The following is a 22962-nucleotide window of genomic DNA, read 5'->3' on the forward strand; positions in this document are numbered from 1 at the left end:
TGCCTACCTTTCCAGAACCTTCACCCATCCATTTCTCCTCCTGATACCTCACACTGTCCTCCAGTCACACCAGATGTTCACCACGGATGGGACATGAATGCGCCGCCATGCCTGTAAGTCTTTTCACAAGCTGTTTTTTTCTGCCTGGGATATATGCTCCTTTTCCTCTAAACTTCAAGGCTGCAAACTCAAATATCGCCTCTTCCATGAAGCCTTTTGGTAACGCCAGGCCACTCCTCCTCAGGCAGAGTCAGTCACTCTGCACACCTCTAAATGACAGCTAGCATTTGGGGAACACTTTGTCTGTGTTACTTCATGTACCTCATCTTGTACCTCCTCCTTTCCAGGACACCCTGTTATTGTCCCCGTTTTACAGGTGAAGACATTCCAGCACAGAGAAGCCGAATGACTTGCCCCAGGTCACACAGCTACAACAAGATAGCGCTAGAATTCAAACCCAGGGAGCCCGGCCCACAGCCTGTGCTCCTGCTCCCTCCACCACATGGTTCTTAGGTGCCCACAGGGCACATGACACCTGTGCAGTGTGACACAAGAGAAAACAGAAAACGAGCTACTGTCTGCCTGTGTGTCTTCCCTGCTGTCCCGCTACCCTGAGAGGACCCTCTTTCAAGCCTGTGTCCCTGGCACCAACTGGGGGCATGGGAGGGGTTCTGAACCATCCAATGAAGGAAGGAGTACTCTACTCGTGTGTGTGTGTGTGCACGCGCGCGTGTGTAGCAGAGGACTTTGTGAGAGGGTTATGAAGGTGAGTGCCCATAACCCCATGTATGGTGTGTGAAGGGGTCTGGGAGCAGATCCGAGTGCGTGTGTGCGTGTGTGCATGTGTGAGTGTGTGAGTGTGTGTGTGCATGCACCCTCAGGCACGCTCAAGCTTCCCAGCGGGAGGGTGGAGGCCCCATCTCAGCCACATGAATACTTAAAGCCCTTAAACCGCGCCGCTTCATCACTGATATTTTTACAAAGTTGTCACAGAGAAATATCATTTTTCTCCCTCCTTTATTTCATTTTCTTTGGGATATAGTAATTAACAAAAGCCGTTAGATGCCAGCAAAACTGTTTCTTTTGAAGTTTCTACATGGCTGTCACCCGGGAGATAAAGGCAGATTATTCAATCTTGACATTATAATTGTGGATGCCAGATGAAAGCCTGGATTAGACACTTCACAGCCCACTCAGAGGGGAGGCTGAGATCACCAGGCGGCGATCCTCCCTCAGCTGGGAGGGCAGGGGAGCTGGGCAGGGGGCAGGGGGCACCCCACATCGGGGAGGGGGTGGCTCACTGCATGGCTTGGCTTCTTTCATTTGAGTTGGATGGTCCCCAAATCACACAGTGTTAGACAGAAGGAACATATTCCATACAGAGGTGGAAAAATCCAGAAGTCAGGAGTAGAACCCTCAAGCTTGGTCTATTAGCTCCCATGCCCCAAGGCTGCCTCCCCCACCAGCCCACACCCCCTCCTTGATTGGCAGGGACTTCTTGGCTCCCTGACTGGAGGCCAAGTTCCTCAAATGCAGAGAGGGTCCGGATCCTCCGAGGCCGTGGACCCTGGGTTCCGGTGCTGATGACTCCCTCACGTGGCTGGGCTGTGGAGAAGACTGGAGAGGTCAGGGGAGGGAGAAAGTCATTTGCCTGCATGGAGCCCACCCAATCCCCCTTCATAAAAGAAGTCACCAGGCTAGGCACAATGGCTCACACCTGTAATCCCACTTCCCCTTTGGGAGGCCGAGGCAGGCGGATGGCTTGAACACAGGAGTTCGAGACCAGCCTGGGCAGGTCTCTGTCATAGAGACCTTATCTCTATAAAAATACAAAAAACAATTAAACAGGCATTGTGGTGTGCCTGTGGTCCCAGCTACTTGGGAGGCTGAGGTGGGAAGATCACTTGAGCCCAGGAGGTCGAGGCTACAAGGAGCCATGATCATGTCACTACCCTCCAGCCTGGGGTGACAAAGAAAGGCCCATTCTCAAAAAAAAAAAAAAAAGAACCACAAATCAGGGAGAGGGTGAGCAGGGCAGGGCCAGAAGAAGCCCCAGCAGTGGAGAACGAGAGGTCACATTTCAGTGGAGGCAGAGGGGCCAGATGCAGATGCCCTGGAGAGTATACAAGACTGGAAGCTTCTACAGTGACTGATACTGTCTGATTTCCTAGGTCTACCCTGAACCAAATTATCACCTGGAATCTTCACACCCTATCCAGCCACCCACAGACAAGATTTTTGCTCTTCATTATGTTCATTAATAATAATGTCTGATAATAAAATTATGAAATGTATCAGTCAGGATCCAACCAGGAACCCAAAAACCATGGGAAGTATTTAAAACAGAGGGAATTTAACATGAGGGCTGGAGACTCAGGTGAGGAGAAACCAGCAAGGCAACCCAGAGATCAGCACCAGCTCCAGCCCCTAGGGAGGTGAGGAGGGAGGAAGGTGGTGTTTGTGACGAAACCCAGGAGCCAGGATGACCCAGCCACCCTGGACCCTCAGTAGGTCACAGAGAGACATAGCCAGGCCCTGAGAGCAGAACAGGGGATGTGGAAGAAGGGGCTCTGAGGACAAATTGAGCAAGGGCTGGCCCGCTCATCAACATTTGAAATCCCAAGCTGGATTTCCAGTTTCTCTGCAAACAGCAACATCAGGCCTGCTTTCGCTGATGGCCACAAGCATCTGAAGGGGTAGAGGTGGTCTCCTTCAGATAGGGCATGCTCCTCTATGGTTTTTCCCAGGGCCCACCGGGACTGCCTTATTCACTGATGGTACCTATGAGTATTTGAATTTGCAACCCCTGGTTTTAATCAGTGTACCCATTTTGTAGAAAGAGAAGCTGAGACCCAACCAAGAGAAAGTGACTTACCAAGGTTACAGGATGGGTCAGGAGCAGAGGCAAGACCAGAACTTAGAGCCCCCGGATTATTTTAAGTGCAGAATTGATTAGCAAAGATGGAAAGCATCTGTGGAGTGACCGCATCTGTCAGCAGGGAACGACTCACCTCCCTTGCTGTGGCCGGGCTGTGGAGCAGGCCAGAGAGTGGTACTTGCTAGACCAGCAGTGCCGTTGCTCCTGTGTGCCCTGGCCATCAGCCTTGTCACAAGGGCCAGCAGGAGAAACGCCAGCAGTGATCACGAGGACATAACTCAGGCAGGAGAGCCTGTTCTGAGGCTGGTGCGGCCACTTAGGTGCTGTGTGACCATAGCAGAATCCCTCTCTGTGCTCCATAACAAAAGGTGGTTGGGCCCGACGCCCTCCTGGAGCCTTCTCCACTCCACCAGGCTGGAATTCTATTTCCTGGGGAGAGGTGGGAGGAAACCATCCCCCCATAGAAGCCAGCTGAGTGCATGAGGGTCCTTAGAAAGGAAGGTCGAGGGGGAGACACTGGGAAACATAAATCTGCCGGCACAGCTCTCTCAGAAAGGGTTTTAATTAATTGTTTTTATACGACATAAGAGCAACTCATTACCGAACAGCTTTGATTTGTGACACCTGCATTATAGATGATTTTTAAATTAACATTTCCCCAATAAAAGGTGTCAGTAGAGAGCTGAAGGCGCCCAGAGAAGTATAAAAGGATAATAGTATGAAAATACAAATAAACACCAGCCCAGCCTAACAAAGGGGGCTGCTTAATCAATTTTACAATTAATTAAGGCTGCCTGGGATGGCTGGGGCCCTGGAGGCAGTTCAAGGTACCCGGTTGAGGGGCTCAGGCATCAAATGCTAGGACAAGGGAAAGTGTTTGGGGCTTGCGAGAGAAATGCAGTGAGAATGTAAGACACTCTGCTAGGCTTCCCTGGAAGGGGAGAGAAACAGGAGGCAAATCTGTCCCGGTGAGTATCCTTTCTCCCTTTGTTGTCCTGGATTTGTCATGTGTGCATTCGGTAAATATTTAGAGAGCTCCTACAAGCTATGGCAGGCAGAGCGGAAGCATTCAGGTGAGAGGGAGGAGCGGCACAGTGGAGACGCTGAGAGCTCCACGTGTCTGACACAGAGTGAAGGGCAAAGGAGGAGAGAAAACTGGCAGGGTAGGCAGGGGCTAGACTATCACAGCCTCTGAAAAGGGTCATATGGTATTTGGGGTTGTTTTCAGATGTCGATTGCAGAGTGTAGGTAAGGGAACCACATGAGAAGATTTCCATTTTAGACAGAGGCTCCTGGCTGTCATGTGAATCATACAATGGAAGAGCAGAGGGAGAAAAGACAGGTGACCCAAGCAAGACCCGCTCATGAATCTAGTTCAGACAGCGGTAGCTGAGGGACAGGAACAGACCCAGGAGAGGCACAAGAGCTGGAGCCCACACACAGATGTTGCTGCTGTGTGGCTGTTGGAGGAGAAGGGAAGGGGAATTGAGAATAATTAAAGCCAAGGACAGTGCTGGAGAAGCAGCTGTGAACAATGCACAAATAAGGTCCTTGCCCTCAGGGATTTTACATGGGCAGGAGAAACGGGAAAAAGACCCACAAAGGAATGAGCAAAGGACTTGGTAGCTCAGGACTGTAATTCTAGCACTTTGGGAGGCCAAGGCAGAAGGATTGTTTGAGCCTGGGAGCTCAAGACCAGCCTGGGCAACAGAGTGAGACCCTGTCTCAAAAAACAAAACAAACAAAAAAAATTAGCTGGGTGTGGTAGTGCTCACGAATAGTCGCAGCTACTCAGGAGGCTGAGCTGAGAGGATCACTTGAGCCTAAGAGTTCAAGGCTGCAGTGAGCTGTGATCGTGCCATGGCACTCTAGCCTGGGTGACACAGCAAGATCCTGTCTCTAAAACAAGGAGAGACAGAGAGAGAGAGAGAGAGAGAGAGAGAGAGAGAGAGAGAGAGAAAGGAAGGACAAGAAGACAAGAAAGTCAAATCAGTTGCTGTGGCTGGGACAGGTGAGAGCAGCACAGTTTGGGACAGGGTATTCAGACGGTGATCACGGAAGGTGACATTTGACCTGAAGGCTGAGGAGCCAGCCAGACCAACACCTGGGGAAGGGGTGGTCCAGGAATTTGTGCAACAAGTGCAAAGGGCCTGTGGCTGGGATGAGTAGGAGACGGCACCAAAACAATGCTCATCCTCCCCCATTTCTACTACACTCTCTTTTAGTTTTATCTTTCTTTTCCTCTGGTTGACCAAGAGGGGTTATATAATTGGTGCCTAATTGGTATATAACATGAGGACTGTACATAGAGGCTGTGGAGCATTGAGAAAAGTTTCCAGTGCTCCATGCCAGGCCCTATCCACTCCTCTCTGAAAGACCTGAGCCCTCCAGAGGAGCCCATCTCTACCACTATACCTCCGACTTCCCATCTTGATCACTACCTATCCTAGACCTCTCTCCTGAACTCCAGATCCACCTGAGGGTCTCGCAGGCAATCATCTTCCTCCCAAAGTCCATTTATCCCTCTGTGTTTCCAATCTTAATTAAAGATGCCACCACCCACCAGACACTCAAAAGGGAGACCTAAGAACAGCCGTGATGCTCCCTCTCCCCAGATCCAAGTCCTGTGGGCTCTTCCTCCTTAGAGCTCTTGAACCCATCTCAACCCATTGCATGTCATTCTAATGGCTCTAGCTTTCCACATGTCTTACCTGGGTGACCTCAGCAGTTTCCACTCTCCTTCTATCCGTGTACCCTGGACACAGCAGCCAGAGGAGTCCTTCTAAAGTGAAAACCTGTCCTGCTGTACAGCTGCCAGAAAAGCGTTGGGGGCTTCCCTTGCCCTTCAGCTAAAGTTCAAACACTATTGTCACGCTTTTTGGGGCCCCTAGAGTCTAGCCCCTCCCTACCCCCTCAGAGCACCACATTACCCATCCCCATGCTTTGGTATCCAGACACAAGCATCTCCCTTCAGCTCTCCCACCTGTTTTCTTTTCTCTCTGTCTGGAACATTTTGGGTGCTCTGCCCTATACCTTGGCCCTCACCATTGTCTGGTCACCTTCAACTCCATAGCCCAGGCTGCAGGCTCATCATATCAAATCCTTTTGTATTTGTTTGTTTCACTGTGTAGCTCCTCCCAGGCTGTAAGCTCCACTAGACCCGGAACTATTTCTGTCTTATTTGCCCCATATTCCCAGCACCTATGGACAGACCACGTACACTGAATGGAAAAGGAATTGATGAATGGATGAATTAAGTGATGTTACATACCACAACATGCATGGCTGGCTCACGTCTTCACGTGTTCCCTAAGAGGATCACTCTCCCAGGGTGGTCATTGATCCATCATTCGCATGGTGACAGGAGGAGGGGACAGAGCTCCACTAGAGACAGCATTTCCTGCTTCCACAAAGCCAGTGGGCAATGTGAGGCCAATAGAATGTCTGCACGATCTGTGGACCAGCTGGTTGCTGTGCTCTCCACGTCACCCCAGGGTCCAAGAGGACGTGGCTATCAACAGGGGCTCCTGGCTGGGAGATATGGGTGCTTTGTCTCCTTTGCATAGCAGGAATGTGAGATTGGTGGCCTCTCCCAGGCTAACCCCAGAACAAGGCACCTCCAGCCCACACTTATGGGATGGGAGGAGCAGAGCTCGTTGTGTCCAACACCCAAGTCAAACAAGTGAGTGTGTTTGAATGGGCTGTTAAGCAAGGGTGCCTTAAGGCAAATGTTGGGACCTGGGGCTCAGGGAAGGTTAAAGCCAGTAAGTGGGGCTAGTGTCGCCGACAGAGCTATGATGTGTGTGTGCATGTGAGACCCATTCACAGAGCTCCAGGTGGGGTTAGGGTGAGGGTTAGGGTTAGGATCAGTTATCAGAGTGGCTACACGGAGTTTACCTCTAGCAAATTCGCCAGGCAGACTAGAAAGTAGACAACAAAGGCTGGGGTAGAGGTCAAGTTTAAATACATGGGTCCCTAAGAAACAGGAGAGATGGCCTGTGACTGAAGAAATCTAGGAGGGCATCCTAGAGGAGGTGGGCTTGCACTGCGCCCAGAAAGCCTGGGAAAGTTGGAGAGCAGGAAGTTCATAATCAAGCCACTGCTTTCACCTTCTTCAAAACCTCCCTGTAGAAGGAAGCACCTGTGAAGAGCAGTGTTCTCCTCCGAAGTCAGAGACTCAACCATCAGTGGTGCAGTGACTGAAAGTCACAGTGGGAACAGCCCGTGGAGTCCAACCATCCACTTGACACATGAGAAGACTGAGACCCACAGAGACAAACCAAAGTCATCCTTTGCTGTTGAGCAATGCTCGGAAATGGGCTTCTCCCCACGAACCTGAACAATAGGTTTTACTCTCCTCCATTTGACAAATGAGGGGACTGAGTCCCAGAGGGATCACAGGGCTTGTGGAGGTCACACAGGACCTGTCAGAACCGGGGCTGTCAGAACCCAGGCTGGCCTGACTCCATGTCTGACACCCTTAAGTGAATTTTTCAGTCTGTGGTTCTGATTATTCTGAGACAGAAAGAATAATTGGCAGTCGATGCTAAAAATATGTGTAGCTGTTTTGATTGACAGTATAAACTCAGTGATGTACAAACAGGGAATGATTCTATTTTTCTCAATAACTGATATCAGCTTTGCTTGCCAAGCTCCCACCCCCACATTGGGAGCTGATGGGGAGGAGGGAGGGATGGAGAAAAACACTTTCCAAATAATGGTATCTTCATTCCTTCTGACAGATTTTTTGGTCACATCTTATATTTGTAGCTGTCACTTTCTAATTATTAAAAATTGTCGTTGTCTGGTGAAAGCCACCTCCTGCATGGTGTCCTTGAGCTCTAGTGGCAGGGATGGGGTGCTACCACCTGTCTCCCGGTGCAGCCACTGGTTCCTTCTGGATGGCAAGCCTCTAGCCCTGGGAGGTCAGCTTATAGCTCCTCATCTGGCATTGCAGAAGACCTTCCAGGGATGATCTGACACTTTCTCCACAATCTGCTGACATCAGAAGTCCCCCACCATGGCTTCTCCCTCCCCTTGCTCCTGAAAAGTTTGGGAAGACAGGCATGGCTGTTCCCCCTCACCAAGTGAATTCTGCTCTTCTCTTTGTACAGAGAAGGGGGCAGGGGGCACCCTGCTTTCGCTAGAACACCTCTCTCTAAGAAAGCCCTGCATTAGATGTAGTGGTAGAGATCACTCACTCTCTGCCAAAATCCAATCTCCACTAACAAAGTGTGACCAAGCCCAAAATCACCATCCAGACCAGGAGTCAGGAGTCTACAAGCTGTGACCCACCAGTCAGTTCCAAACCACTAGTTAGTTTTGAATGGCCATGAGCTAGGAAGGGCTTTTACATTTTTTAATGCTTGGAAAAAAAGAATAATATTGATGACACATGAAAGTGACATTAAATTCAAATTTAGGTGTCCATGAATAAAGTCTTATTGGAACACAGCCATGCCCATTCATTTGCATATTTTCTATGGTCTTTGACAAGCTACAAGGGCAGAGTTGAGTACTTGCAATGGAGAGTGTATGGCCCTGCAAAGCTGAAACTATTTCCAGTCCAGCCCTTTACAGAAAGCATTTGCCAACCCTGATAAAGACTATACTTCCCAGGCTCCCTTGCAACTATGTGAGACCATGTGCTAAGTTCTCACCAGCGGAAGGGGAGTGGAGATGACTTGGGACATCAGGTGCCCCTCCATGCTCTCTTCCAGCTGTGGCAGAACCAGGCATGGCACCTCCCTGCTCCAACACTGAGATTACACCAAGGGTCTCAGGGATGGTGGGGCAGTGGCTTGGAGGACCTCAATCCCTGGATGGCTGTGAGGCTCAGCGCTGCCCTGCCAACCCAGGCCATTCATTTTAGAACTGTGCAGTGAGAAAGAAAGAAACTTCGATCCTCCATAAGCCACTTACCTTATCCTTACCCTGACTAGTACAGATGTTTATGTCCAGCTGGGCACTGTGTCCAGAGTACTTTACCCATCTATCCCAGTTATATTTAAGAATATTGTGGGCCGGGTCTGCTGGCTCACATCTGTAATCCCAGCACTTTGGGAAGCTAAGGCAGACAGATTGCTTGAGGTCAGGAGTTAGAGACCAGCCTGGCCAACATGGCAAAACCCCGTCTCTACTAAAAATACAAAATTCAGCCAGGCATGGTCGCACACGCCCATAGTCCAAGCTACTCAGAAGGCTGAGGCACAAGAATCGCTTGAACCCAGGAGGCAGAGGTTGCAGTGAGCTGAGATCATGCCACTGCACTCCAGCCTGGATGACAGAGCGAGACTGTCTCAAAAAAAAAATTAAAACAAATTTTTAAAAAAGGATATTGTTCTTTTGCAGCCTTGCTTGATAGATGGGGTTGAGCCCCACCTCACATTGGTGCTATGCTATAGAGCTGAAAAGATAATTGTTCACATTGGAGTTCTTCTGTTTCTAAGGAAGAGAGAGGCTGCTAGTTCAACCAGAGAGACTCAAAGAGAGAAATTATAGACAGTCCCCAACTTATGATGGTTCCACTTGGGATTTTTTGACTTTACAATGGTGCAAAAGCAATACACATTCAGTCTTCTCCTGAACTTACAATGGGTCTACATCCCAATAAACCCATCAAAAGTCGAAAATATCTTAAATAAAAAGTGCATTTTTTTTTTTTTTTTTGAGATAGGGTTTCACTTTGTCACCAAGGCTGAAGTGCAGAGGCATGTCTGGGCTCACTGCAACTTCCACCTCCCGGGTTCAAGCGATCCTCCCACCTCAGCCTCCTGAGTAGCTGGGACTATAGGCATACACCACCGCACCCAGCTAATTTTTGTATCTTTTGTAGAGACGGGGCTTCGCCATGTGGACTCAAGTGATCTGCCTGACTCGGCCTCCCAAAGTGCTGGGATTACAGGCATGAGCCACTGTGCACAGCCCAAAAGTGCATTTTTGACTTACAGTATTTTCATCTTACCATGGGTTTATTAGGACATGGCCCCATCACAAATCAAGGGGCATCTGTAGTTCGACATAAAGCACATCCTCACCAGAATACCTCAACAGGAGGCCAGGAGCAGCCTGACTCCATGCGAACCAGCACCCTGAGACTGCTGGGAAAAGCTGCTCTTCCAGGACTGAGGTCTCTCTCCAGGCATTCATTTACCTTTCTGTCTCCTTTCTCAGCCAGCTGGCTTCCTCCAATCACTCATAGCTGGTTATCATGATGAGTCTCCACCCCTAAGTCAAGCTTATCAACTCTCCCCACCTCCAGGCTCAGCTTCTTCTATACCCTTCCCCAGATGGAACTCAGATTGGCCCAGCCCGCACTTTTTAGCCAGATCACTCAAATTATATAGTGTGGACAGTCTCTGCTTCAAGTGTCCACCCTGGATAAATCAGCAGGTGTCCAGAGGACACAGACCTGTGGCACCAACACAGCTGCCACCCACACAGCACACATTGGGGAACAGGGGTTTCCCTTAGCCAGGAAATCGACCTCTCTAAGAGGTCTAGACAGTGAGCTAGAATGCCCGGTTCGTATCCACCTCTGACATGCTGCGTAGCCATGGGCAACTTGCTGTATTTGCTGCTGCTTTTTTGAAATAGGACTCATAACAAAAACACCCGTATCACAGGATTGTCAGGAGGATGAAATGAATGAATACATGTGAAGCCCTTTTAGAACAGCACTTCCTGACACCTAGTAAGCTTTCAGGGAAAGTTAGTGATGCGAATTACTGTCATCTGTAAACAAGAAGGAAATAATAAGTCAAGGCTCTATTCCTTTCCTGTAAAATCTCTCAATGTGTGCTCAGTGAATGGTCCAGGTCAGCCTGAGGAGAGCACAATGGTTTGCTCACAGACCACCTCCTTAAGTAGCACAGGGGCATAGGCACTGCCATCTGCTGAGGACCCACTCTCTCCATGCCATCCCCATGCTTGGTCCCCTTTACTACTGTGCATTCAGCCTCACCTTGAGCCAGTGAAGTTAAAGCTGAGAGAGTCAATGAGCTGCCCAAATTCACAGACTTAGGATTAATTCCACTCACTGTTTCCATCAGAATGGATGACCCAAGGGGTCCACTGCAGAGTGCTTGCTTGCAGAGTCCAATCCATTTGGAGATGCTAAGGACAGAGAAAGGGGTTCCAGGAGCAAGGTATAGCAGGACTCCAGTGGGAGTGGGAAGGGTGGAATGATGTGGATGGGATGGGAGGATGCCCAGAAACAGCAAAAGAAGGGCAACACCCTCTTGGGAAAAGAGGGTAAGATTGGGGCAGGCAGAGAACGTGGCCATGAGCTTGGTCTCTCCTCTCACATTGGGCTCTCCAAATGTATCCGGCAGAGTCCCCATTTAGCAAACAGAGCCCTGGCCAGCAGCAAGGCCAGCAGCCCTGGGTGCTCATCCCAGCTCTGCTTCCCTGTCTCTGTGTGACCTTGAGAATGAGGCCCTGCCCCTGTCCCAGTCCCAGCCACAGTAGCCACATATAGTAGACCAGATGATCTGAAGGGCCTCTTCTGAGTCCCACTGTGGTGATGTCCTAGTTTCTGTTGTGTTCTTAGGGCAGATCCAGAGCACAGGCTACCCCGTGACTCCCATCCAAACCTGGGCCCATGGCGTTTCACTCCCCAATTTATTGTATGCTTAAGAGTCATGGAAAAAAATAAATAAAACTATTATCCTCAAAACCCCAGTAGGTCTCTTAATGACTACTCCACTAATTAGTAGCAGCTGTTAATGAAGTGTGCAGGTACAAGCCTAACCTCGTCAATTAATCCATACATGCTCCTGGGCTGCAGTAATATTTAAAGGGGAAATCGATACTTGACAGCTGGGCCTGGGGAGGTCTCTGTCCGGGTGGGCAGGGAAGGTGTAGCATTTCAAGGAATTTGTAACTAAAATAGCTTATGCCTGGAGCATAGTGCAGGGGCCAGAAATGAATACAGCCCATAAGGGGCACAGGAATGCAGGCATGCCTGTGGGGAGCTGAGGGAAGCAGGGGTTAGGTGAGCAGGGTGAACAGGCATCTGCTCCCCCCATAGGTGGGCAGACAGGCCAAGAGGGGCACACCTTTCAATTATTTTCCAGTTCATCATTGATATAGTTTGGCTGTGTTCCCACCCAAATCTCATCTTGAATTGTAGCTCCCATAATTTCCACATGTTATGGGCGGGACCCGGTGGGAGATAATTGAATCATGAGGGCCGTTTCACCCACACTGTTCTCGTGGTAGTGAATAAGTCTTATGAGATCTGAGGGTTTTATAAGGGGAAACATACTCAGTCTTGGGTATGTCTTTACCAGCAGTGTGAAAACAGACTAATACAATCATATAACAAAATTCACTTATTCCTGGGGGTAAGGGGGTTGGAGGGGGGTTGCTATACCTTCTCTGGGCACATGTCATGAGCAAAGCCACCAAATGAGGCATTAGGTCACCTAAGGTTGCCAAGCAAGTAAAAGTAACAGTCACTTTTCTGGCCTACACTGGGCTAAACACCTTACATGCATCATCTCATTTAATCCTTATGCTAGCCCAATGAGATGAGAAACATGATTCCCCACTTTTAGAGCTGAAAATGCTGCAGCTTTGAGAAAGCTGGTTATTGGCCAAGGTGGTATTCAAACCCTCATAATCTAAGCTTATATGCTTAACATACACAGACTCCTAAGTAGTGATAAGCCTTGAGCCCTACAGAACAAAATCCAAACCTCTTGACATGGCTTACAGCATCTTGAAATCTGGCCCCTGACATTAGATTCCAGTTGCTGCTATAACAAAGTATCACAAACTTAGTGGCTGAACACAACACAAACCTAGTATCTTACAGTTCTGGAGATCGGAAGTCTGAATGAGTTTCATTGAACTAAAAATGAGGTGTTGGCGGGGCTGTGCTCCTTCTGGAGGCTCTAGGGGAGAATCTGTTCTGTTGCCTTTTTCAGCATCTTGAGGCCGCCTGAATTCCTTGGCTCATGGCCCTTCCTCCGTCTTCAAGCCAGCAATCACATCCCTCCAACCTGTGCTTCCATTGTCCCATCTCTCTCTGACTCTCTTCTGCCTTCTTCTTGAGAGAGCTGAGAAGCCCAACGGGGGCTTTCGAAGCAACTTAGAAATGAACAATAACAAGAAGCAACCTTTCCGAACCTTCCCCACTCCACTCACACAGACACATGTGGTCAAGGTCAACAGCCCCTCCTCTGAGCTGCAATAACCTCATGTCAAAGAAATGGCTGAGGTCCGTGAGTCTCTGTCTGATCCATGGTGCGCCCTCAGCACTGAGCCCAGAGCCGTGCACAGAAAAGTTGCTCAAAGAAAGATTCCCTGGGGCAGGGCTCCTTCCTCCACACCAGAGGTGAGGGCACCGCCCCAGCCCAGGGCTCCCAGAAGAGGTCATGGTGGCAGTTAGGCAGATAAATAAAATGCATTGGCTCAACAGCTGACCTTGGCTGCTGAAAGCCAGGGCTGCTGTGTTGATGTGCACTTCACTGCCAATCTCGTGCTTGGCCACACCAGACTCACCTATTTGGAGAAAACAGTGAGGGGCAGACAGATCACCCCCTATCAGGGAACAGACCCTGGGCTAGGGGTGCGGGGTGCTTGCTCTGAAGGGTCTGGCAGGAATCTGTCCACGATGCAGCTTGAAGGAAACACTGAGCTTTTTCTTAGCTTAAGCAGTTGAGGCTGGCTTGTTACCATGCAAGAGACACAGGGCAACACCATAATTAGAATCCTGGATTAATAACCTTCCCTGATTGGACATTTCCACAGCTCCTCTCCTCCAGCTGTTTATCTTGAGATCGCTGCTCAAGGGGAAGGGAGGAGACTGGGAAACTATACCAGGGAGGAAGGGAATGGAAGCAGAAAGGAAAAGGGGTAGAGAAAAGAGCCCAGAAGTAGGCTTTACCAAGCAAACCTGGGTCAGGCCCAGAACAGGACACCTAATACCATGCAGTGATCTTACCTCTCCCACCCACCCAGAGCTGCAAATCATCCCCACTCCGCCCTGGGACTAGGTCTCCTCCAGGGGCCCCATCCTGGTTAGGGTCCCCACTCGTCCCTCCCTGCCAGCAGGCTAGATACCCTGGAGTGGCCCTGGACTCTTTTCTCCCCAGAGACCCTCTCCTCACACACCAGTCAATCGGTCACCAGGCCATAGCCATTCCAGCCATCCTCTGTCCATATCCTTAGCGCCGCAGGCTTGATGGGGCTCCTGCTACCTCGTCTTCTGGCTTTTTCCAACAGCCTGCTAGTGAGTGGCCCTGCCTCTGGCCTCACCTCATAATCTACTCTTTTTTTTTTCTTTTTTTTTTGAGACTATTTTTGCTCCCGTTGCCCAGGCTAGAGTGCAATGGCACGATCTCAGCTCACTGCAACCTCTGCCTCCTGGGTTCAAGCAATTCTCCTGCCTTAGCTTCCCAAGTAGCTGGGATTACAGGTTCCCACCACCATGCCCAGCTAATTTTTGTATTTTTAGTAGAGACGGGGTTTCACCATGTTGGCCAGGCTGGTCTTGAACTCCTGACCTCAGGTGACCCGCCCACCTCGGCCTCCCAAAGTGCTGGGATTGCAGGCGTGAGCCACTGTGCCCTGCCTCCAGCTGCCAGGATTGTTTTTCTAAAATAGAAATGATCACACTAGCCCTTACCTAAACCCTTCATGGGCCTCCTGCCACATCCAGGGAAATTCAAGGCCTTCACAGCCTGGACCTGACCTCCCTCACCAGCTCCTTCTCCTCTCACCTCCTCCCTCCTCCTACCCACCTCCCTCACGTCACTGTCCAGAAACTTCATCAGTTCACTCATGGACACACACACACACGCTAGTGTGCACACAGGCCCACATGCACACGTGCTCTCACACACACAATGCACAGGCACACATGCACACACATATGCGCACACACACTGCCTTTTCACGTTTCCACTTGCTGTTTTCTCTGCCTGGAATTCTCCCCTCACCTTGTGCAGAAGCTTACAGTCTGAAGAAGCTTTAGAAATTTGATGTAAATCTCGAGTCTCTGCAATTGCATTCAGGAGTCAGCCTCTGTGACCTCCCCACCCTGACCCCACACTCTCCTGCTGCCCCATTCTGCTCCTCTACCTGTCTCCACCTGGTTTGTGCCTTACCTCCGTAACTAGCTGTGAACTCCTGGCAGAAAAGACCTCCAAGACCACCTCAGGGCATAGCATGGGGCTGGACACCAAGCAGAGGCTCCCACAGCCTCAGGGAGTGAGGGGGAAGGCTATCCACAGAGAGGTCCCACACACTTGGTGGGGGAGGAAATCGGATGTCTATTCATAAGCATTGATGCTCTGCTGCATTTTCCATCAGGATCCTCCCTCCTTTTAATGTCCCTGGTCGGTCCCACAGTGACCTGAGTAACAGAGGACAGCAATCAGTTCTGGTGTTTACTGAAGTTCAGGAAATGTTACTGACATAGATATGGTTTGGATGTTCATCCCCTCCAAATCCCATGTTGAAATGTGATTCTCATTGTAGGAGATGGGACTAGTGGGAAGCGTTTGGACCACAGGGTTGATTCCCTCATGAATGGTTTGTTCCTCGAGGTAATGAGTGTTCTATATCCGTTAGTTCAAGAAAGAGCTGGTGTATTTAAAGGAGCCTGGCACCTCCTCCTCTCCCTTGCTTCCTCTTGCCCTGTGATACACTGGGTCCCTTCCACTTTCCACCATGATTGGAAGCTTCCTAAGGCCTCACCAGGAGCAGATGCCAGTGCCATGTGGTAAAGACTGAAGAACTGTGAGCAAAAATAAACCTCTTTTCTTTATAAATTACCCAGCCTCAGATAGCAATGCAAACGGACTAACACATCTTAACACCAACCAACACCATGGGAAAAGAGTATCCTCCTTCTCGATCTTATTTCAAAAGACTTCATTTGAACCTAGACTCTCTGAAAAACCCACTCTCCCTTTGTGAGAGGTCCAGTTCAGCCCTGCCATCACCGTGACAGTTAACACCCCACAACAAAGCATGATTATCAGGAGGCACGGGAGGGGGCAGCCTGCCAGGGTGGCCCTTAGCATAACTTCAGGGTCGTTTTTATCATTTTCTTGGGAGCTCTGGGCATCCTACAATATTTACCACCCACCCTTGGGCATTGCAAGGTCTTGAATGAATGTGAATTTGGGCTTGGATGAATTACTTGACATCTTGCCACGTGATTCTTCCCCATGACAGGTGATCAAGGAGCCATCCATCCGACTGCCATTCACTCACTGATTCTTCAGATATGCAACAAAAGCCTACTGGTTGCTGCAGTCCTCTAAGGGCTTTGGGTAGGGTAGCAAACCCAGCAGTGAGGTCCCCACTCTCACAGAGCTGAGATTCTAATGTGGGGAACAGAAAGCAGTAAACACATGGTGCAGAGATGAAGAGAAGCACTATGGAGAACAATAGACAGAGAGAGGGGGGTGGGAAGGCTGGTGCATGGGTGGTTTACAATGTCACAAGAGGACAACTATTCCAACCCCAAGGGGGTGCAGCTCCCGCACTGCATAAGAGCTAACGAAAAGTAAAATAACGGAGAACTGAATAACAGTGTCTAGTCCTGGAAAAGAATGGGGAAGAAAAGGTTACCCCAACACACTGCACCATAAGTGGAGAGCTGAGGCTAGCACCCCCAGATGCTATCTGTGCTCCCCAGTGCTCAAAACATTGAGACCCAAACACCCCTCCCTCAATGTGCCTGCACAGAAATACCATCTTGTATGGAGTGTTCACCTGCACACACTCCACCACACAGGTTTGCTTTCTTTTCTGAGCTTCTGTGCACCCATGCATTGACCCAAACTGTTCTCTGCCCTGAAATGATCTTTCTTCCTTCTCCTTCAAGTGCCAAGCCACTCCAGGCTCAACTCAGCACCATCCATGAAACTCTTTCTGCTCAGGCCTGTTACTCCTCTGAGTCCCCAGGCCGTGGGGCCCTGGTTACTTTCTGCTCTGCAGCAATGGCATTTCTGGACACACACTAACTGCCCTGCCATGGGTCTGTTCATGCTTAAAGACAGTGGCATTTTCTGAATGGCCTCATGTCTTCTGTGATGTCTCAAATGTTGCTGTGTACACAGAGAGAGGGAATGAGGCAGGTATGGGGGGAGTCCCACTCTGTGTCAGGAACACTGCCTCGTTCATCCTCGCAGGATGAGGCATGTAGGGTGCATGGCCACATCGCTGGGGTGAGGAGCCATCTGTGCAGGCCCACACCAGTTAGTGATTAAGCTGGGTGCACGTGGAGCCCCCCTGACTATAGACTTCTTTCCACTCTCTCATGCCACTTGGTCATCAGAAGTGCTCGATAGATACTTGATGAGCAAGAGTGACTCAACAAGGAAACAGACACACTGTCTCATCCCCAGTCCCAGATGCCTTCCACGGGCCTCCAACTAGGCACATGGCCAGGCTAGGCTTTGAGCTCAGCCCACTGCCTTGCCTCCAGGGAGGAGAGCTCTTCTGGTGCCTTCTGCAGTGTCGTATTTTGAGGGAAGGACTTTATCCAACCACTGATTTGGCTTCTTAACTCTGTCTTCTAGAGAGCTTTCTAGACCCTTCCTCCAACACAGAAAATGGGAACCCAGTTTACAGGTTCTAAGGCTGTACTCAGTAATAGCCTAGAATCAGTAAGCGTCAGGTCTAATGGACCAGCCCTCTGCTCTCTTTGTGAGGAAGGGATTTGACCCCAACAGCACAGTTAGCAAATGGCAGGCTGAGCCCAGGCCCCCCAGCTCCAAGCCTACTGTTCTTCCAGCCATGCCTGTGCAGAGCTCCTACTCCCCTCATTTTAAATGCGCTGGGCATGTACTTAACTAACTGTGGTGGGCTACACTGGAACTTCTTGACCCCATCCTATGGCTGAGATAAAACGTGGCCATTGTCTGCAGATTCCAGAGACCGTGTGGACCGTGGGACTGTTCATTTGCCAGCTAATGTGAGGAAGCTTTCATCACGCAGCACAGGACACAGACTGTGGATGCTCCCTGAGCATAATCAGACCAGGGCTGTCATTTCACAAGAAACGGGGTCACAATTATGTTAATAGGAGGCACACGGATTTCTCACCTATCTGAAGGGGAGCTTGAGAAGGAATTAATTCTCACAGTGGTGAGGCGGATTTGATTGCTGATGGTTCAAGAGAAATCAGCCCCAGACTGCAGTGGGAGCCTCTGTACTCCCTGCTCCCCAGCACTCTCCAGCCTCACCCCTCCTCAGAGTGGACTCAAGCCTCCCTCTGCCAGCAGAAAATGGGCAGAGGAAAGCCACTGACAGTCACCAGATGACAACAGAATTTGCAAGATGCAGGAGTAGGAGGAGAGGAAACTCATTACTCTGCATGGAGGAGTAACTCAGGAGACCCTCCAAAGATGCAGGGAGCCTCCATGTGGCCACAGGACCCAGGCACTGCCCTGTCACCCCTCTGCAGGTCAAGGGGGCAAGATGCCCAAGCAAGGCACAAGGCCTGATTCTGCTCTTTCCCATCCCCTCCTTCCTCCAGACCCTTCAATATACACTTGATTAAAAGGTCATCACAGTTGCAAGTTGTGCTTGATTCGGGAATGAAGACAGAAGTTGGCTTTGAGAAATGGGGACTTTTCATGGCTCCCTAGTGGGCACTACAGCCTCCTGCCTAGGAACTACTAGGTAGTGGCAAGTAGCTTCCTGAAGACAGCTGCAAGGAATACCCCACCCACCCACAGCCCAAACAATCCCTGACAAGGGGTTCTTAGGGACAGGCCACATGAAACAGGACAGAAATCAGCCAGCCACAAGGATTATAGCACTAGTTTGTTGTAGGATTCAGAGACCTAGGTGAAATCTCTGTCCCATGCAGAGCCCAAGACAATGTTAGAGGAAAGAAACCTTGTGAAGCCTACCTACACCATGGCCAGCCCCCGAGGCAGGGCGTATGCTCTGCGCCAACTCTGCTAGGCTGTGAGGGCAGCTGAGGATGGGGCAGGGAAGGAGATCCATCTCCCACGCTAATCGTCAAATCATAGACCTATTTCAAGAGGCCTGATCTCCAGTGCCCACTGCCAAGCTCACATAGGCCCACCACTCTAAAGAGTTCATTAAAACAATAACCTCTAGACAAGGAGTCCTGCCTGAAGATTGCCCACCTCAATTTCATTCAAGCCAGAAACCCCAGACTCAAGATTTCCCTCTTGCTCCCCACCACACCCCCTTTCATCTTGCCGGCTCACTTACTGACTCAGATTATTTGCTATTGGGAACCTACCATCTGCTAGGCACTGTTCTAAGTGCTGGGGATACAACTGTGAGCCATGGCCCCTGCCCTCCTGAAGTTTACAGTCCCACAAGGGGTCCAAGTATGCAACCAGCATGGCCATGCAGCTGGAAAGTACTCTGATGGGGGAAAGGCAGAGCAAGCATTGCAAAGCATGGGAGAGAGTTGGAGGGCTGGAGAGAAAGGAAGAGAGTGCTCCAGGTAGTGAGGATGCCTCTGCCAAATCCTGCGGGTCAGAAGAGCTGAAAGGTCAGCACACCCAGTGGCCAGCATTTGAGGTGGAGAGTTGCAGGGAGATAGGTAGCGGTCAGATTGTAGCCAGCCTCCTAAACTACTTTAAGGAGTTTGGAATTCTCCCAAGAACAATATAGTCTTCAAAGGCACTAACATAATCAGATGCATAATGGAGAAGGATTTTTCTGGCAACAGAGAAGAGGGGAGATCAGAGAGAGGTGCACAGAGGAGACCAGTTCTAAAGCTGTTGTCACAAGTGAAGGGAGAGGTGAGGAGAGGATGGTGAAAATGGAAAGAGGGCCTTAAGAAAAAGTTAGAACTTGTAACATGTGGTAATGAGTAGCCACAGGAATGGGAGTGGAACCAAAGATATTTCCAGTAACTATTGAGCACTTACAGTGTGCCAGCCACTGCCATAAGCTCTTAGCGGCATCATCTCATTCAATCACACAACTGCTTTGTGAAGCAGATATGGCTAATATCCCCACCTTACATATGTGGAAACTGAGGCTCAGAGAGGTTTTCCTCTCTGACTTACTTTAGGACAAAGAGCTAGCAACTGGCAGGACCGAGATGATTCAAGGTTTCATGAGAACCAGATGGGTGTGCGTGTCATTGCCCTGAAAAGAAGAAAGGACCCAATGGGCTTGTCTGAGGACTGGAGGACATTAAGGCAGCAATGAGCAGGTAAATATGTGAGTTTCACTGAAGCTCAAGGGTGAAAGAGGTAGCTTCAGGAGACTCTGTGTCTAGAGAAAGGAAGCTGCCATGGAGGAGGAGGTGCTCCGTGTTACACATGTAGAGTAAGAAGAGCAGAGACCAAGGTCAGAGCTCTGGGAAACACCAGCATGTTGGAGGTGGGCAAAGCAGGTCGAGGAGGGAGCGGGCCAGCTGCATGCCTGCAGTTCATTCTCTACCTGTAGGAGGGACACCCCGGGCAAGACAGAAAGATGACCCCATCAAATCCCCTCATAATCCTTCCAGGGACAGAGCCTCTGGCAAACACTCTAATGATGTTGGCCAGCAGAAGCGCTCTTATCTATGGAATGCTTTTAGCGAGACGTGCCCTATCTGCCTAAAACCACTCATGGTAAACAAACCTGGAACCTATGGATTTATGGCAGATGGCTCCCTGGAAAATGTTGTGCAAGCTATGAAACTAGCAGAGAAAAAAAAGTGAAGATGTTTCAGGACCCAAATAGCTCCCCTTTCAAGAAGGATGGCTTGCATGCAGCACGTAGAGACCCCTAGTGATAAATCTGGGTCAGGGCACAGCGTAACGTGGCAAAAAAAGTCCTGGGAGCTGTATGGTGGTTCAGACTTCACACTGTACCTGGGCCTTACAATTATTTGTACCCTTGCAGTTATTAGTAAGGCTTAGTACTGGGTAAGATCTCTGATTCTTATGAATCCAACTTGACAAGCTGACCCTTTTTATTTTAGCTCAATGACAGAAACTTAGTAAACTGTGCTACGATCATTTGAATTTTCTGCCTAGCCCTGGTGCTGAGCCAGGCTAGTGGAGTAGCTATTTGATTATCGTGGAGGCTAAATACCTACAGGCAGAAGAGGAGCCAGGCTAAAGTGTAGATTTTGTCCAAACAGAAGCAACAGGACATTACTAAAGGCCTGAATGGAGGGGAGTGACAAGGTCAGAATGAAACTGTTCTTAAGTCACCGTGTGAAAAATAGTGAGAGAAGGCACGCTTAGAGGCAGAGAACTCAGGGAGAGGCTCATCCAGAAGAAAATTTGGGGGGTCCTGGACAGGGCAGGAACAGTGGAAATGAAGAGCAACTGGGAACTTAAGACCTACATAGGGGTTAGAATGTACAGGACTTGAAGAGTGGTTGGGTCTTTGGCAGGGGCAGTGGAAAAGGAGGAGTCAAGTTTTCTCCCTTGCATAACTGGTTGGGCAGTGGTGCCAGTCACAGGGAAGAGGAATATGGGACAGCAAGCATGGACATGATGAGAAGTTCTGCTTTGAATGTTTCCACTGCCTGGCACCTCCTCATGAAGGTATCTTGTAGGTAGTCGGACGTGCGGTTCTGAAGCTCAGGAGCAATGGCTGGGCTGGAGATAGAAAGTGGACTTGTCTTGGTTCATTCATGCTGCAACAATAAAGTACTTGGGACTGGGTAATTTATAAGGACAGAAATGTATTCCTTACATCTCTGGAGGCTGGGAAGTCCAATATCATAGCATCAAATCTGGTGTCTGGTGAGGGCTGATCAACTCTGCTTCCAAGAGGGTGGCTTGCTGCTGCATCCTCACATGGCAGAAGGACAAAAGGCAAAAGGGGCCCAGATGCTTCCCTCAGGTCTTTTTAAAAGGACACTAATCCCATTCATGAGGGTGGAGCCCTCATGACTCACCACCTTCTAAAGGCCCCACCCATTAACACTATCACATTGGGTCTTGGTTTCAACATACAAATTTTAGGGGTACACATACATTCTAACCTTAACATTCTACCCCTGACCCCTCAAAATTCATTTTCTTCTTAAATGCAAAATACATCCATTCCATCCCAATAGCCCCAAAATTCTTAACTCATTCCAGCATCAACTCAAAAGTCTGAAGTCCTAAGTCTCATCTAAATGTCATCTAAATCAGATACGGGTGAGACTCAAAGGTGTGATTCATCCTGAGGCAAACTGCCTTCTACCTGTGAGCCTGTGAATTTGAACAAGTTATGTGCTTCCAAAATATAATGGTGGGACAGGCATAGGATAGATGTTCCCATTCCAACAGGGAGCAACAGGAAAAAAGAAAGAAGTAACAGGTCCCAAGTAAGTCCAAAACCCAGCAAAGCAAACAGTGTTAAATCTTGAAGCTTGAGAAGAATCTTTTTTGACTACATGTCCTGCCTTCTGGACACAATGAGTCAGGGGTTGGGCCGCTGAGGCTCACCACCAAGGTTGACAGCCTGTGCCCTCTGAAGTGGCAGCCCAAGCTGTACCAGGGCTCTCTTGAGCCACATTTGAGCCCCAGCTGGGGTGGCTAAAGAGCACTGCATCAGAAATATGAAGCAAAAATTGGAGGTAGCTCTGGTCAGCAAGCCCAAGGTCCCACAGGCACACTGAGCCCCTCCCTTGAAACAGTTCTACCACCCTCAAGGCTCTGGCACTCTGGGCCTGTGACGGGTGTGGCAGCCCTGAAGATCTCCAAAACGCCTTTAGGGCCATTCTTCCAGTGTCCTGATGGAAAGCATCTGGCTTGTTTCTGTCCCTACTAATCTTATCAAACAGCTGCTTAGCCACACTGTAGCTGTTCTCTTCTGAATACATTTTCTCAGGTGTTACAGGCTGAGAATTCTCCAACTCTTTGAATTCTGTTTCCCTTTTGATTATCAATTCTGTATTTAATTTGCTTCTCTCTTCTCACATTTTACTCTAAGAAGTCAAGAGAAGTCATGATGCACCTATATGAGGTGTTGGGCCTGAGATCTGACCTGCATTCTAGCAACCACCCTGGATGATTTTTAGACACGTCAGAAATCACTGAGGTAAGGAACAGGTGGAGGGAGAATATTCCCAGTCTGAAAGGGAAGAGGAGGGATAAGAAAATCAGGATAATTCAGTGTCATGAAAACCAAGG

The 22962-nt window shown here is 49.5% G+C and overlaps 1 long non-coding RNA gene across 1 annotated transcript in view; it reads right to left on the reverse strand.

Moving 5' to 3' along the window:
• LOC112631806 overlaps positions 1-13532 on the reverse strand; it is a 134150-nt gene extending 120618 nt beyond the window's left edge. Inside the window, exon 1 of the long non-coding RNA XR_003121199.1 lies at positions 13388-13532. This is a non-coding gene — a long non-coding RNA (uncharacterized LOC112631806). The remainder of the gene's footprint in view (positions 1-13387) is intronic.
• Positions 13533-22962: the final 9430 nt, after the last annotated feature.

This window comes from Theropithecus gelada, chromosome 9 (assembly GCF_003255815.1).
Source record: "Theropithecus gelada isolate Dixy chromosome 9, Tgel_1.0, whole genome shotgun sequence".
NCBI lineage: Eukaryota > Metazoa > Chordata > Mammalia > Primates > Cercopithecidae > Theropithecus > Theropithecus gelada.